Source organism: Oncorhynchus mykiss, chromosome 15, assembly GCF_057628025.1.
Source record: "Oncorhynchus mykiss isolate SJ-2025 chromosome 15, ASM5762802v1, whole genome shotgun sequence".
In the NCBI taxonomy this organism is placed as follows: domain Eukaryota; kingdom Metazoa; phylum Chordata; class Actinopteri; order Salmoniformes; family Salmonidae; genus Oncorhynchus; species Oncorhynchus mykiss.
The window spans coordinates 27,914,512-27,930,047 of record NC_143036.1 but is presented as its reverse complement, the minus strand read 5'-3'; the positions used below and the strand labels follow the sequence as shown (position 1 = coordinate 27,930,047).

Here is a 15,536-nt window from a genome sequence, read left to right as displayed (position 1 = left end):
ATACTTGAGTTCTATTGTTTGTAAGATGAACGTGGTACCTTCAGGTGTTTGAAAATTGCTGCTAAGGATGAACCACACTTGTGGAGGTCTACAATTGTATTTTTCTGAGGTCTTGGCTGATTTCTTTTGATTTTCCCATGATGTCAAGCAAAGAGGCACTGAGTTTGAAGGTAGGCCTTGAAATACATCCACAGGTACACCTCCAATTGACTAAAATGATGTCAATTAGCCTATCAGAAGCTTCTAAAGCCATGACATTAATTCCTGAATTTTCCAACCTGTTTAAAGGCACAGTCAAATTAGTGTATGAAAACTTCTGACCCACTGGATTTGTGATACAGTGAATTATAAGTGAAATAATCTGTCTTTAAACAGTTGTTGGAAAAATGACTTGTCATGCACAAAGTAGATGTCCTAACCGACTTGCCAAACTATAGTTTGTTAATAATACATTTGTGGAGTGGTTAAAAAAACAAGTTTTAATGACTCCAACATAAGTGTATGTAATCTTCCAACTTCAACTGTAAGTATTCCGTCCTTGAGACAATACATGTTAGAAGTGAGTCTTTTTGGGTCAGTCTCTAAGATCTTTGCACATCTGGATTGTACAATATGCCCATTTATTGAAAAAATATATATTCAAGCTATATCAAGTTGGTTGTTGGATTATTGTTATAAAGCCCTTTTCAAGTCTTACCACAGATTTTCAAGCAGATTTTAGTCAAAACTGTAACTAGGCCATTTAGGAACATTCAATGTCGTCTTGGTAAGCAACTCCTGTGTAGATTTGGTCTTGTGTTTTAGATTATTGTCCTGCTGGAAGCTGATTTTGTCTCCCAGTGTCTGTTGGAAAAAAGACTGAACCAGGGTCTCCTCTAAGATTTTGCCTGTGCTTAGCTGTGTTCTGTTTATTTTTATTCTAAAAAAACTCCCTAGTATTTGCCGATGACAAGCATAACCATAACATGAGGCAGCCACCACCATGCTTGAAAATATAAAGAGGGGTACTCCGTGATGTTTTGGATTGTATTTGTATTCAGGACAAAAACATATTTTTTTGCAGTATTACTTATGTACCTTCTTGCAAACAGGAAGCATGTTTGGATAATGTTTTATTCTGTACAGGCTTCCTTTTTTCATTCTGTCAATTAGGTTAATATTGTGCAGCAACTGCAATGTTGTTGATCCATCCTCAGTTTTCTCATATCACAACCATTACACTCTGTAACTGTTTTAAAATCATGGTGAAATCCCTGAGCAGTTTCCTTCCTCTCCGGCAACTGAGTAGGAAGGACGGCTTTATCTTTGTATTGACTGGGTGTATTTATACACCATCCAAAGCCTAATTAATAACTTCACGATGTTTAAAGGGATATTCAGCGTCTGCTTTTTCTACCAATCGGTGCCCTTTGCGAGGCATTGAAAAACTTCCCTGGTCTTTGTGGTTGAATCTGTCCTTGAAATTCACTATTTGATATGTGTGGGGTATAAAGATGGGGTAGTCATTCAAAAATCTTGTTAACCACTATTATTGAACATGCAACTTATTGTGTGATTTGAAAAGCATATTTTTACTCCTGAACTTATTTAGGCTTGCAATAACAAAGGGATTGAATACTTATTGACTTGACACATTTCAGACTTCCATTTTTTAAATTAATTTTGAGAATGTTCTACAAACAAAATTCCACTGACATTATGGGGTATTGTGTGTAGATCAGGCTGTAACACAACAAAATGTGGAAAAAGTAAAGGGGTGTGAATACTTTCTGAAGGCACTGTAATTAGACTTGATTTGACGGAAAAACATTTAGGTTTTATTGTTACGTGGTAAGGCTAACCATCCAAAGGAGATCAGTGTTGATTTGTTAGCTTTTTGATAAAATCTTCAGAGTCAAGCAAAACTATGAAGTCCTTCCTGCCTACCTAAAAGACAGTTGACCTTTCTAAAGGTGATACTTATTCACCTGACGACCCTGTTCCTCTCATCTACCCATCCCAGCCACTAGCACATACTGTCATATTTGATTCACATTCCAGCTGAGAAAGTCTAGTTTACTTCATCTGAGGGCCGGAAAGGTGTTGGAAACCAAACATGTTTGATTTAGAGAAATACGTTGTGTCTGTATGTTTAGGAGCTGGAAAATCATTAGATGAAAAGTTTCCAGCCTTCTCTGCCGCTTATCCAAGAACACGCCGTGGTGCTGTAGGAACATATCTCCACTCTGCGGTTGTGATCTCAGAGCTATGGTTTGTTTTCTTTGGCTCCACTGGAGGAAATCAAGCAGCCCCATTGTGAAATGATCAGTCAGGACTGAGCGTTGTGTAACAATATCAGTGCACCACCGACACGGCTGATGGACCCCTCGACATAGGCTACTTTATTGAGTATTGCTTTCGTCATACAGAAGAAAAGGCAAGTCAATCACCTCCCTCTTGAGTTCTTATCAAGACTTCTTGTCACTCTTTGTTTATTTTCCTTTCCGCTTTCCTTCTGGATTTGAATTGGCTCAGTACTTTATCCGTCAAGGTAAACAAATCTCCCTTTAAGTCTCAAGGGCTAGAGAAACTAACATAAAGGCATTTATATCACAATAATTTCATATGGTTATGATGCACAATTTTCTAAACTTGCTCTACTTAGCAGGCATCAAATAAGCAGTGTTACTTTGATTTAACTCTTTGGGATAGCCTACTCTTTGGCCAACAGTATTAGTATTGATTTAAAGTTTAAATCGCATTAAGCTCTGTGCAGCCACATTTGGTACATCTAATTTTCCACTGAACCACAAACGCTGTTTGGCGCCAATGTTCCCTCTAAGCTGCGAGCAGCTCCCTGGAACTCCCGTGCACAAGAACTATCAGCACGAGATTGAACTTCACTCAACTTTCTAGAGTTTTCTCTGTTAACACTATCAATGTTTCCCTTTACTGTGGGAATTGTGAGCAAATCACCACAATATTAGAAACTTTCAATGGAACATACCTAAACAAAACAAACTATGCAAGAGATGTTGTAGGCAGAACACATAGTAGGATTCTATTGCATTGACAGGGAGGACTCGGGCCCATACTCTACACAGACCGGTGCGCCATAACCAATCAGAGCTGCAGTAGGCCTAAATGCAAATAGACCATTGTCATATATGGATCTGTGCCATTCACTTTGAACTGGACTGTTTTTACAGCATAAGCTGTACCAAACAAAACTATGAACTCAACATGCAACAATTAAAAAAGATAAAACTGAGTTCATATAAGGAAATCAATCAATCAATTCATTAGGCCCTAATCTATGGATTTCACATGACTGGGAATAGTTCAGATACCTTTTTTAAAAAGGCAGGGGCGTGGATCAGAAAACGAGTCAGTATCTGGTGTGACCATTTGCCTCATGCAATGCGACATCTCCTTTGCATATTATTATTTTTTTTAAGTATATATTTGTATATCAAGTTAGCATCGAGTTGATCAGGCTGTTGATTGTGGTCTGTGGAATGTTGTCCCATTCCTCTTCAATGGCTGTGTAAAGTTGCTGGATATTGGAGAGAACTGGAACACTCTGTTGTACATGTCGATCCAGAGCATCCCAAACATGCTCCATGGGTGACATGTCTGGTGAGTATTCAGGCCATGGAAGGACTGGGTCATTTTCAGGTTCCAGGAATTGTGTGAAGATCCTTGCGACATGGTGCCGTGCATTATCATGCTGAAACGTGATGGAACAACAATGGGATCTCGTCACAGTATCTCTGTGCATTGAAATTGCCATCGATAAAATGCAATTGTGTTTGTTGTCTGTGGCTTATGCCTGCCAATACCATAACCCCACCTCTACCATGGGGCACTCTGTTCACAACGCTGACATCCGCAAACCGCTCCCCTACACAACGCCATACACGTGGTCTGCAGTTGTGAGGCCGGTTGGACGTACTGCCAAATTCTCTAAAACGATGTTGGAGGCAACTTGAATTAACATTAAATTCTCTGGCAACAGGTCTGGTAGAAATTATTGCAGTCAGCAATGCCAATTGTACGCTCCCTCAACATGACATCTATGGCATTGTGTTGTGACAACTGCACATTTTAGAGTGGCCTTTTATTGTCCCCAGCACAAGGTGCAATTAGGGCTGATGCGGTGACCGTATTGCCGGCGTTCACTAGTCTTGAAGGTAGTCAAATTCCACATGACCGTTTATTAACGTTAATTAGCCTTCTCCAAGCTCTTCTGCTGCTGGTCATTAGTAGCCTACCAAACTTGCTAACTGCCTGGTACTCAGCACTCTATTGTCCCTCTAATCATTCTCACATCAATGCAAATGTTATCGAAAATCTAATCAAACACTTCATGAGAGCTCATGTTGCGCTACATTTCTATAGGCTATGCAATTGCGTGAGAAAACAGAGTGATGGCCTCGATTAAATCGATGATCCCATCAGCTTTCTATAGGCTAGGCCTACTATATTTATTTTCTTAACTTTCCTAATACTAAGCACATTGCTTCTCTTTACAACAGGAGTATAGCCTACCTGGCTGGCATGAAAACGAACCACGGGAAAAGCGTCCTCCGTTCGCTATTTAGGTGCGTAGATTACATTTATTTTTTTTCCCCTGCCCCTGTTTCGAGACAAGTACATAATAATGGTCCATTCTAAATCAAAACAAATTTCACACATATGTAAATACAATATTAAATCAAGAATAGTCTGATGGGTCATTGGTGACAATATTAGCCTATCACTTGTGAATTATATATTATCACTTGTGAATGATGCCCAGCGTAAGGCAAGAAACAATTTTTTAGAATCATAGTCGCACACCTAATGTAGCCTAGCCCATAGGCCTATATGTTTTGCTAAGGTTTGTATCACAACTAAGGTGGCCAAATAACAAAATTAAGCACATCAATCCGCTTACAATGGGCGTAGATCCTAACTGGCATACTTAAGCAGCGTGTGTGTTTTCTAGTTTAGGGAAGATCATTTTCACCATAAAATACACCTTTTATAGTAAAAGCATTACATGCGTAACCACATTGGTCACTTTTGATTGTGGTGTGTTCCTGCTAAAATAACTTTGTGCTTGTGGCCTACTACCTTGTGTGCATTGCTGCGCTTATAATGTGAAAAAATGGCCAAGTAGTTGATCAACATTTTAAGCTAAACGTTCAGATCTGTTGGTCAGCCTCATTGCGTAAAAAAAGTTTTGTGATGCTAGTGGTTGTATTAATTTGGGATTTATCGCATCTCACAACTGTCCCTGACTATGTTTGGAATGTTTATTTCTGACACAGAATACAGTAGATTTTGTACTATGGGGGATAGTAGATTGACATAGGCTAGTGCTTTTGCTGTTCGTTAGGTCTAATCATCTTGTTGGCTGACAAAGTAAATGTGGACAGTTCTTCCACTATCTTCAATATGCACTCCAGAATTGGATAAGGATCAAAGCAAATCAAATTTTATTAGTCACATACACATGGTTAGCAGATGTTAATGCGAGTGTCGCGAAATGCTTGTGCTTCTAGTTCCGACAGTGCAGTAATATCTAACATTCACAATGACTACATTATACACACAAATATAAGGGGATGGGATAAGAATATGTACGTATAAATAAACTCAGGAAAAAACGTCCTTTTTTCAGGTCCCTTTCTTTCAAAGATTATTTGTAAAAATCCAAATAACTTCACAGATCTTCAATGTAAAGGGTTAACCTATTGGGAGTTCCCTAAAGAGAACACCCCCTCCCATTCAGCTGAAAAAAATATTATTTAGAAATATTTAACTTTCACACATTAACAAGTCCAATACAGCAAATGAAAGATAAACATCTTGTTAATCTACCCATCGTGTCTGATTTTTAAAATGTTTTACAGCGAAAACACAACATATATTTATGTTAGATGATCACAAAATTCAAAAACACACACAGCAATTTTTTCACAGTCACAAAAGCATAAATATAGATAAAATGAATCTCCATCAGATGACACTCATAGGGCATCATGTTATACATGCTACCCTGGGGCGGCAGGGTAGCCTAGTGGTTAGAGCGTTGGGACTAGTAACAAGTTGCAAGTTCAAACCCCCGATCTGTCGTTCTGCCCCTGAACAGGCAGTTCCTAGGCCGTCATTGAAAATAAGAATTTGTCTAGTTGCCTAGTTAAATAAAGGTGTAAAAAAAAAAAAAAAAGTATTATGTGTTTTGTTCGATAATGTGCATATATTATATATATATATATATATATATATATATATATATATATATATATATATATATATATATATATATATATATATATATATATATATATATATCAGTTTACATTGGCGCGTTACGTGCAGTAATGTTTTGATTCCAAAACATCCGGTGATTTTGCAGAAATACTCACAATAAACATTGATAAAAGATGCAAGTGTTATTCACAGAATTAAAGATAAACGTATCCTCTATGCAACCGCTGTGTCAGATTTTTTAAAAAACGTTACGGAAAAATAATAATCTTAGAACGGCGCTCAGAACCCAAAGAAAGAGCCGCCATTTTGGCGTCAACAGAAGCTAAAAAAAACACTATTCACTTACCTTTTGAATATCTTCATCAGAAGGCAGTGCAAGGAGTCCTAGTTCCACAATAAATCATTGTCTAGTTCCATAATGTCCATTACTAGTGTCCAATTAGCTGCATTTGCTACCACTTTCAGCTCACGTGCCCAAAAGCTGTCGCTGGTCCAGGCGAACTCTGACAAACTTCAAAAAGATATATTCCAGGTCGAATAAACTGGTCAAACTAAGTAGAGAATCAATCTTCAGGATGTTATTTTCATATATATCCAATAACGTTCCAACCGGAGCATACGTTTTCATCTGCAGCCAAATGGAACGATGGTGATATCAACAGACAAATGCGCAACAGGGAAATTGCATTCTGCCAGGACAGTGACTCATTCCCCTCCCATTCGGTCAAAGTTCACACCAGAGGCTCCATTCCACGTTCTACTGAATGAGGACATCTAATGGAAGGCGTAGGAAGTCCTAACAGATCCATATCTTGTTTGGAACTGAAGAGGCGATGACCTAAAATTAGACCCGCATTCAGAATTTCACTTCCTGTTTGGAAGATTGCCTTCCCTATGATTTCTGTTATACTCACAGACATAATTCAAACCGTTTTAGAAACGTCAGTGTTTTCTATCCAATAGTAATAATAATATGCATATATTAGCAATCTAGGACAGAGTAGGATGCAGTTCACTATGGGCACGCAATTCATCCAAAGTGAAAATACTGCCCCCTATCCCCAACAAGTTTTAAACACTGTTTTCCCATGCTTGTTCAAAGACCCATTAACAATTAATGAACATGCACCTGTGGAATGGTCGTTAAGACACTAACAGCTTACAGACGGTAGGCAATTACAGTCACAGTTATAAAAACTTAGGATACTAAAGAGGCCTTTCTACTGACTGAAAAATACCAAAAGAAAGATGCCGAGGGTCCCTGCTCATCTGCGTGAATGTGCCTTGGGCATGCTGCAAGGAGGCATGAGGACTGCAGATGTGGCCAGGGCAATAAATTGCAATGTCTGTACTGTGAGACACCTAAGACAGCGCTACAGGGAGACAGGACGGACAGCTGATCGTCCTCGCAATGGCAGACCACGTGTAACAACACCTGCACAGGATCGGTACATCTGAACATCACACCTGCGGGACAGGTACAGGATGGCAACAACTGCCCAAGTTACACCAGGAATGCACAATCCCTCCACCAGTGCTCAGACTGTCTGTCTGCAATGGGCTGAGAGAGGCTGGACTGTGGGCCTCTAGGTCTGTTGTAGGCCTGACATCACCGGCAAACACGTCGCCTGTGGGCACAAACCCACTGTCGCTGGACCAGACAGGACTGGCAAAAAGTGCTCTTCACTGACGAGTCGCGGTTTTGTCTCACCAGGGGTGATGGTCGGATTTGCGTTTATCGTTGAAAGAATGAGCGTAACACTGAGGCCTGTACTCTGGAGTGGAATTGATTTGGAGGTGGAGGGTCCGTCATGGTCTGGGGCGGTGTGTCACAGCATCATCGGACTGAGCTTGTTGTCATTGCAGGCCATCTCAATGCTGTGTGTTACTGGGAAGACATCCTCCTCCCTCATGGTACCCTTCCTGCAGGCTCATCTTGACATGATCCTCCAGCATGACAATGTCAACAGCCATACTGCTTGTTCTGTGTGTGATTTCCTGCAAGACAAGAATGTCAGTGTTCTGCCATGGCCAGCAAAGAGCCCAGATCTCAATCCCATTGAGCACGTCTGGGACCTGTTGGATTGGAGGGTGAGGGCTAGGGCCATTCCCCCCAGAGATGTCAGTGAACTTGCAGGTGCCTTAGTGGAAGAGTGGGGTAACATCTCACATCAAGAATTGGCAAATCTGGTGCAGTCCACGAGGAGGAGATGCGCACTGCAGTACTTAATGCAGCTGGTGGCCACACCAGATACTTACTGACTTTTGATTTTGACCCCCCCCCTTTGTTCCTGTACACATTATTCAATTTCTGTTAGTCACATTGTCTGTGGAACTTGTTCAGTTTATATATTTACACATGTTTGCTGAAAATTAACACAGTTGACAGTGAGAGGACGTTTCTTTTTTTGTTGAGTCTATATGGATGAGCGATGGCCATGCGACATGGGCAAGATGGTATAGAATACAGGATATACATATGAGATGAGTGATGTAGGATATGTAGACATTAATAATAATAAAGTAATAATAAAGTTATTTAAAGTGACTAGTGTTCCATTTATTTAAGTGGTCAATGATTTCAAGTCTGTGTGTAGGTAGCAGCCTCTGATGGCTATTTAACAGTCTGATGGCCTTGAGATAGAAGCTGTTTTTCAGTCTCTCGATCCCAGCTTTGATGCACCTGTACTGACTTCGCTTTCTGGATGATAGCGGTTGAACAGGCAGTGGATCGGGTGGTTGTTGTCCTTGATGATCTTTTTGGCTTTCCTGTGACATCGGGTGCTGTAGTTGTCCTTGAGGGCAGGTAGTTTGCCCTCAGTGATGCCTTGTGCCGACCGCACTACCCTCTGGAGATCCTTACGGTTGTGGTCTGAGCAGTTGGCGTACCAGGCGGTTGTAAAGACCGACAGGATGCTCTCGATTGTACATCTGTAAAAGTTAGAGTTTTTGGTGACAAGCCAACTTTCTTCAGCCTCCTGAGGTTGAAGAGGCACTGTTGCACCTTCTTCACCACGCTGTCTGTGTGGGTGGACCATTTTCAGTTTGTCCGTGATGTGTATGCCGAGGAACTTAACTTTCCACTACTGTCCCGTCGATGTGGATGGGGTGATGCTCCCTTTGCTGTTTCCTGAAGTCCTCGAACATCTCCTTTTTTGTTTTGTGGACGTTGAGTGAGGTCACACGTCTGCAAACCTGATGATTGAGTTGGAGGCGTGCATGGCATGCAGTCATGAGTGAACAGAGAGTACAGGAGAGGGCTGAGAACGCACCCTTGTGGGGCCCCAGTGTTAAGGATCAGCGGGGTGGAGATTTTGTTTCCTAACTTCACCACCTGGGGGCGGCCCGTCAGAGTCCAGGACCCAGTTGCACAGGGTGGGGTCGAGACCCAGGTCTCGAGCTTAATTACGAGTAATCTGAATAACTCTAAATTAAGCATTTACTGTAGGAGTACCTATGTCTTTGTTAATCACGCAATGGAGAATAGCCGCATGTACGGACTCCCTCAAATCATTTGGAGAAAACATGATTGAACATTCTATTTTCTTATTCAGCTTTGTTCAATTGTGTTCTTCATACTATAATATAAAATAATGCCACAGAATTCTAAGTCAATTAGACCGGCAGTTATTTGCTTGACATTCATCGGCGCTACCCTAGGTCCACCTGTGTAATGATCATGCGGTTAAATCGGTGTCTTGATATGCCACACCTGTCAGGTGGATGAATTATCTTGGCAAAGGAGAAATGCTCACTAACAGGGATGTAAACACATTTGTTCACAGAATTTGAGAGAAATAAGTATTTTGTCCCTCTGGGATCTTTTATTTCAGCTCATGAAACATGGGACCAACACTTAACATGTTGCGTTTATATTTTTGTTTCGTGTAGTTAGTGAGTTATTAGCCCAGTTATAGATAATTTGTAGTCAGCAATGGGGGAGTGATTGCTTCCTACAAGAACACAAAATCTGTGCATTTTTTTTGAGATCTTTGAAAAACAAGTCGGGTAAAGTTTTTTTTTTCTGTTGTATTTTGAGACAGGTTATTCAAGCCGAACTAGCCAATAGGCAGAAGGTAGCATAATCTGATTCTCTGTAATAGTGGTATGGGAAAAATTATGCATTTAATTTTGTTAAGTGGTTTCTTGCATCAAAGAATGCAACACATTTTGTGGATAAACAGGTTAATGTCAAGCCCTGCATGTTTCATGGAATGTAGACCGACATTGAGCACCACACATTGGCTGCTACTGTAGGCTGAATGAATAAACGGCTATTTCCATGTTAAAATGTAATGATATGCATTTTTTCCATTTGTATTTCATGGTACGCCTACATTAAAATCAAATCGCCACAGTAGCCTACTTGACCACTGTTTAAAACTAACTTAAAGTAGGCACAGGCGGTGTTCACAGAATTTTCACAATGTTAAATTTTGAGCTCAGTGACAAACAATTTGAGGGAATGTTGTTTGGTGCACTTACAAACTTCACCTCCCAGTCTCACTCCGTTTATGCTGCCTCCCCTTTGTGTCCATTGTGATGCTCCGTCTGTCAGTATGATGTTAGTGACCTAAAACCATGACCTCAATCAGGTCAATCCCATCTCTCTCTGCACATATTGTTAATCTCAGACCAAACATGAAACAAAGTATGTGGTCCTTATGAACATCATGAATGTACTGTACTGAAATATCATCATCTGGATGACAATTGCTATTAGTCTATTCATGCTAACATGAATGCGAAAGACTTAAGTTCCCTGAGACCATATTCAAAATGTCTGACACTGCTGCAGTCTGTAAATGTGTACCATTTTCCAAAGACTACATTGAAGACACAAGAAGCATTTACATTTCCACCTGGAATAGTAATAGCCTATCAAATTCAGCCTACAGCTAGTGTATCATGTTATTCATAGCACATGATTTCTCAGGAATTTGAAAGCCTCTGTGTGTTTGAGACTGGAGTAAGATTTCATGATCATTGTTCAGATTTTCTCCACGCCTCAGTCTTGAGTCTTTTGGGACCAAGTTGCGGCCAACTCAGCTTATTACAAAGAGACACCTGGTCAAAGCTTCACATTTACCATTAATGTCTTGCGAGAAAAGTGAGACATGTTGTACTGCCAATGCAACCTGAGATGCTCTCTGCTCAGTGGTCTTTCTTAGTACCTAATCAGTTATGCTGGCTGGGTCCACAACGGTTTGTTTTTTTTACATTTGCCTTCACAACAGAAGTTAAGTGGATATGCACTGAATAACATCCATGGGGTCATCCACACTGACATTTGACATGGGGTGGTATGGTCTGTATGCAGGCCTAAACATTGGCAGGGTCAGTGGTATGCAACAGTTGTTGTAACACTGACCATAGCTTGAACTAGAGGTTGACCGATTATGATTTTTCATTACCGATTATTGGAGGACCAAAAAATGCAGATACCGATTAATCAGACAATGTTTTTATTTATTTGTAATAATGACAATTACAACAATACTGAATGAACACTTTTATTTTAACTTAATATAATACATCAGTAAAATCTATTTAGTCTCAAATAAATAATGAAACATGTTCAATTTGGTTTAAATAATGCAAAAACAAAAGGTTGGTGAAGAAAGTAAAAGTGCAATAAGTGCCATGTAAAAAAAAAAAAAGCTAACGTTTAAGTTCCTTGCTCAGAACATGAGAACATATGAAAGCTGGTGGTTCCTTTTAACATGAGTCTTCAATATTTCCAGTTAAGAAGTTTTAGGTTGTAGTTAGTTATTATAGGACTATTTCTCTCTATACCATTTGTATTTCATATAGCTTTGACTATTGCATGTTCTTATAGGCACTTTAGTATTGCCAGTGTAACAGTATAGCTTCCCTCCCTCTCCTCGCCCCTACCTGGGCTCGAACCAGGAACACATCGTCAACAGCCACCCTCGGAGCATCGTTACCCATCGCTCCACAAAAGCCGCGGCCCTTGCAGAGCAAGGGGAACAACTACTTCAAGGTCTCAGAGTGACGTCACCGATTGAAAAGCTATTAGCACGTACCCCGCTAACTAGCTAGCCATTTCACATCGGTTACACCAGCCTAATCTCGGAATTTATAGGCTTGAAGTCATAAACAGCTCAATGCTTGAAGCACAGCGAAGAGCTGCTGGCAAATGCACGAAAGTGCTGTTTGAATGAATGCTTACGAGCCTGCTGCTGCCGCCTACCACCGCTCAGTCAGACTGCTATATCAAATCATAGACTTAATTATAACATAATAACACACAGAAATACGAGCCTTAGTTTCTGGATTTTACCATATTAATTGACCTATCATTTAGAAAACAAAACGTTTATTCTTTCAGTGAAATACGGAACCGTTCGGTATTTTATCTAACGGGTGGCATCCATAAGTCTAAATATTTCTGTTACATTGCACAATCTTCAATGTTATGTCATAATTACGTAAAATTCTGGCAAATTAGTTTGCAACGAGCCAGGCGGCCCAAACTGTTGCATATACCCTGACTCTGTTGCACAGAACGCAAGAGAAGTGACACAATTTTCCTCGTTCAAAGAAATTCATGTTAGCAGGCAATATTAACTAAATATGCAGGTTTAAAAATATATACTTGTGTATTGATTTTAAGAAAGGCGTTGATGTTTATGGTTAAGTACACATTGGTGCAACGACCGTGCTTTTTTCGCGAATGCGCTTGTTAAATCACCCGTTTGGCGAAGTAGGCTATGATTCAATGAAAAATTACCGGGCACCACACCGATTATATGCAACGCAGGACAAGCTAGATAAACTAGTGATATCATCAACCATGTGTAGTTAACTAGTGATTATGTTAAGATTGATTGTTTTTTTTTATAAGATGCGTTTAATGCTAGCTAGCTCCTTACTGCACTCGCATAAGAGGTAGTCAGCCTGCCACGCAGTCTCCTCGTGGAGTGCAGTATAATTGGCCAGGATCCAGAAATTCCGATTTACCTACTGTTATGAAAACTTGAAATCGGCCCTAATTAATCGGCCATTCCAATGAATCGGTCGACGTCTAGCTTGAACCATACAAATGTAAATATACTGAACAAAAATTTTAATTGTTGCATTTATAAGATTTTACTGAGTTACAGTTCATAGCAGGAAACCAGTCAATTGAAATAAAGAAATTAGACTGGGCAGGGGTGCAGCCATGGGTGGACCTTGGCGGGTATAAGCCCACCCACTTGGCAGCCAGGCCCAACCACTGGGGAGCCAGGCGCAGCCAATTAGAATTACTTTTTCCCACAAAAGGGCTTTATTACAGTTGTGAGGTCGGTTCAACGTACTGACAAATGATTTAAAACTACATTGGAGGTGGCTTATGGTAGAGAAATTAACATTCAATTTTCTGGCAACAGCTCTGGTGGACATTCCTGCAGTCAGCATGCCTATTGCACGTTCCCTTAACTTGAGACATCTGTGGCATTGTGTTTTATGACAATTGGCTTTTTATCCCCATCACAAGGTGCATCTGTGTAATGATCATGCTGTTTTATCAGCTTCTTGATATGCCACACCTGTCAGGTGGATGGATTATTTTAGCAAAGTAGAAATGCTCACTAACAGGGATGTAAACACATTTTAGAGAAATGTTGTTTGTGCGTATGGACCATTTCTGGGATTTTTTTTATTTAATGTCATGAAACATGGGACCAACACCTTACATATTGCGTTCATATTTTCATTCAGTGTAGATCCTGATCTGAGAGATTAGGCTACATAGTGTCCATTGCTGGTGTGTGTGATGGCCAGAAGAGAGCATGATCGTGAACCATGACTAGTGCATAAACCACATTGGTCTGTTAAAAAAGGACCTCAACTGGGGATTTGGGATTTTTCCTTTGGTGTTTTTGAGAAGCTTACAGAGATTTACCATGCTTTTTGATCTGGATCAAGAGTTTAATTCATCACCTTTATACCAAAGACTTTCAGATTTTTATTCAGACTGATGCCAAGTACATATCTAGCTAACGTATTTGTCTACAAGAGTGATTACGTATTTAATTTGGATAATTCAAACACAGTAGTAGATGATAAAAGTCTATTTAGCAGGCAAGGCTATTAGCTCCGACCTCTAGGCTCCATTCCAACATGCCAATGGGGTGTGTTTGGGACTCAGCCCTAGGATGTATGGAAGATGTGGTAGTAGGCAAAAGTTGGATGATGGTTGCTAGTTTCTATGTGTCAAATTGTGTGCTATCAATAGACTACCCACCACACCCCTCCACTCAATAGCCCTTGCTTGCCTCCCTGAGGTAATTGTGCAGAGGAGGCGGGTCTTGTTACAGCAAGAAAAATGAAATGCCTTTTACAATGTTCTTGACATTGTCTGTTGTCACAGGATTGTTATGTTGAGCCTCTGAAGTTTCCATTCTGATGCTGCGTTTTGTAACCAGGTGTGAATGTACCCGTTGTTAAGTCGTAAATATAATTTGGATGCATTCATGTAATTTGAACTCGTTGAGAAACGCTGATTCGATAAAGGGCCTCGTTGCCAACATCCCAAAGTATCCCTTTAACCAAATAGCTATCGAGACTATCTGCATTGCCCAAAAAAAATTCTCATCACATATGCTGCTGCTACTGTTTATCTGTCACTTTATTCCTAGTTATACAGTATACACACCTACCTCAATAACCTGCACATCGACTCGGTACTTGTACCCGTGTTTATAGCCAAGTTATCGATACTTATTGTGTATTTATTATTGTGTTTTTACTTTTATTTGTATTTATTCATTCATTCTGTATTGTTAGGAAGGACCCTAAGTAAGCATTTCACTGTTAGTCTAACCTAGTTGTTTATGAGGCATGTGACAATTTGACTTGATTTGATAAGCTAATGGCCAACAAGCTGCGGCAACCATACATTTAAAATACTGCTATCATGCTTGTAAACTAATTAGAGTTAAAAAATCACAATAATAGATTGCTTTTCATAAATAACGTTTTGTTGCATTTAACTTCTGAAAATGCTGTTATAGAGGCCATTTCTTAGTAGGTGACGTCTGAGTTGACCATGTGTGGGGAAGTGAGTGCTCTGGATGATGGACGAGTTTCCAGCTAGTAATTACCAGTTGGAGGGCCGTTCAAGTGGATTTTTCGCAGTCGTATGTGGTAAATTCCGACTTCCCACTTTGTTATGAACGCACCATGACACTACCTCCAAAATTTTGACTGTCATAAATGGGGCGTGTCTGTAGCACGGTTCATCGCCCAATTCATTGGAAGCTTTGGCTTGCTTATATAGAGCGGGTACT

The 15,536-nt window shown here is 40.2% G+C and overlaps 1 protein-coding gene across 21 annotated transcripts in view; it reads left to right on the top strand.

Annotated features, from left to right (window-relative positions):
- The window catches only part of LOC110489906 (anion exchange protein 2), an 81,499-nt gene that overhangs the window by 3,448 nt on the left and 62,515 nt on the right, over positions 1-15,536 (top strand). For 8 of the 21 annotated variants that reach the window (XM_090199773.1, XM_090199783.1, XM_090199772.1 and 5 more), the window contains exon 2: positions 4,518-4,583. The exons of the other annotated variants lie outside the window; for them this stretch is intronic. The gene's annotated coding sequence lies outside the window, so the exon portion shown is untranslated. The remainder of the gene's footprint in view (positions 1-4,517; positions 4,584-15,536) is intronic. 21 annotated transcript variants of the gene reach the window in all.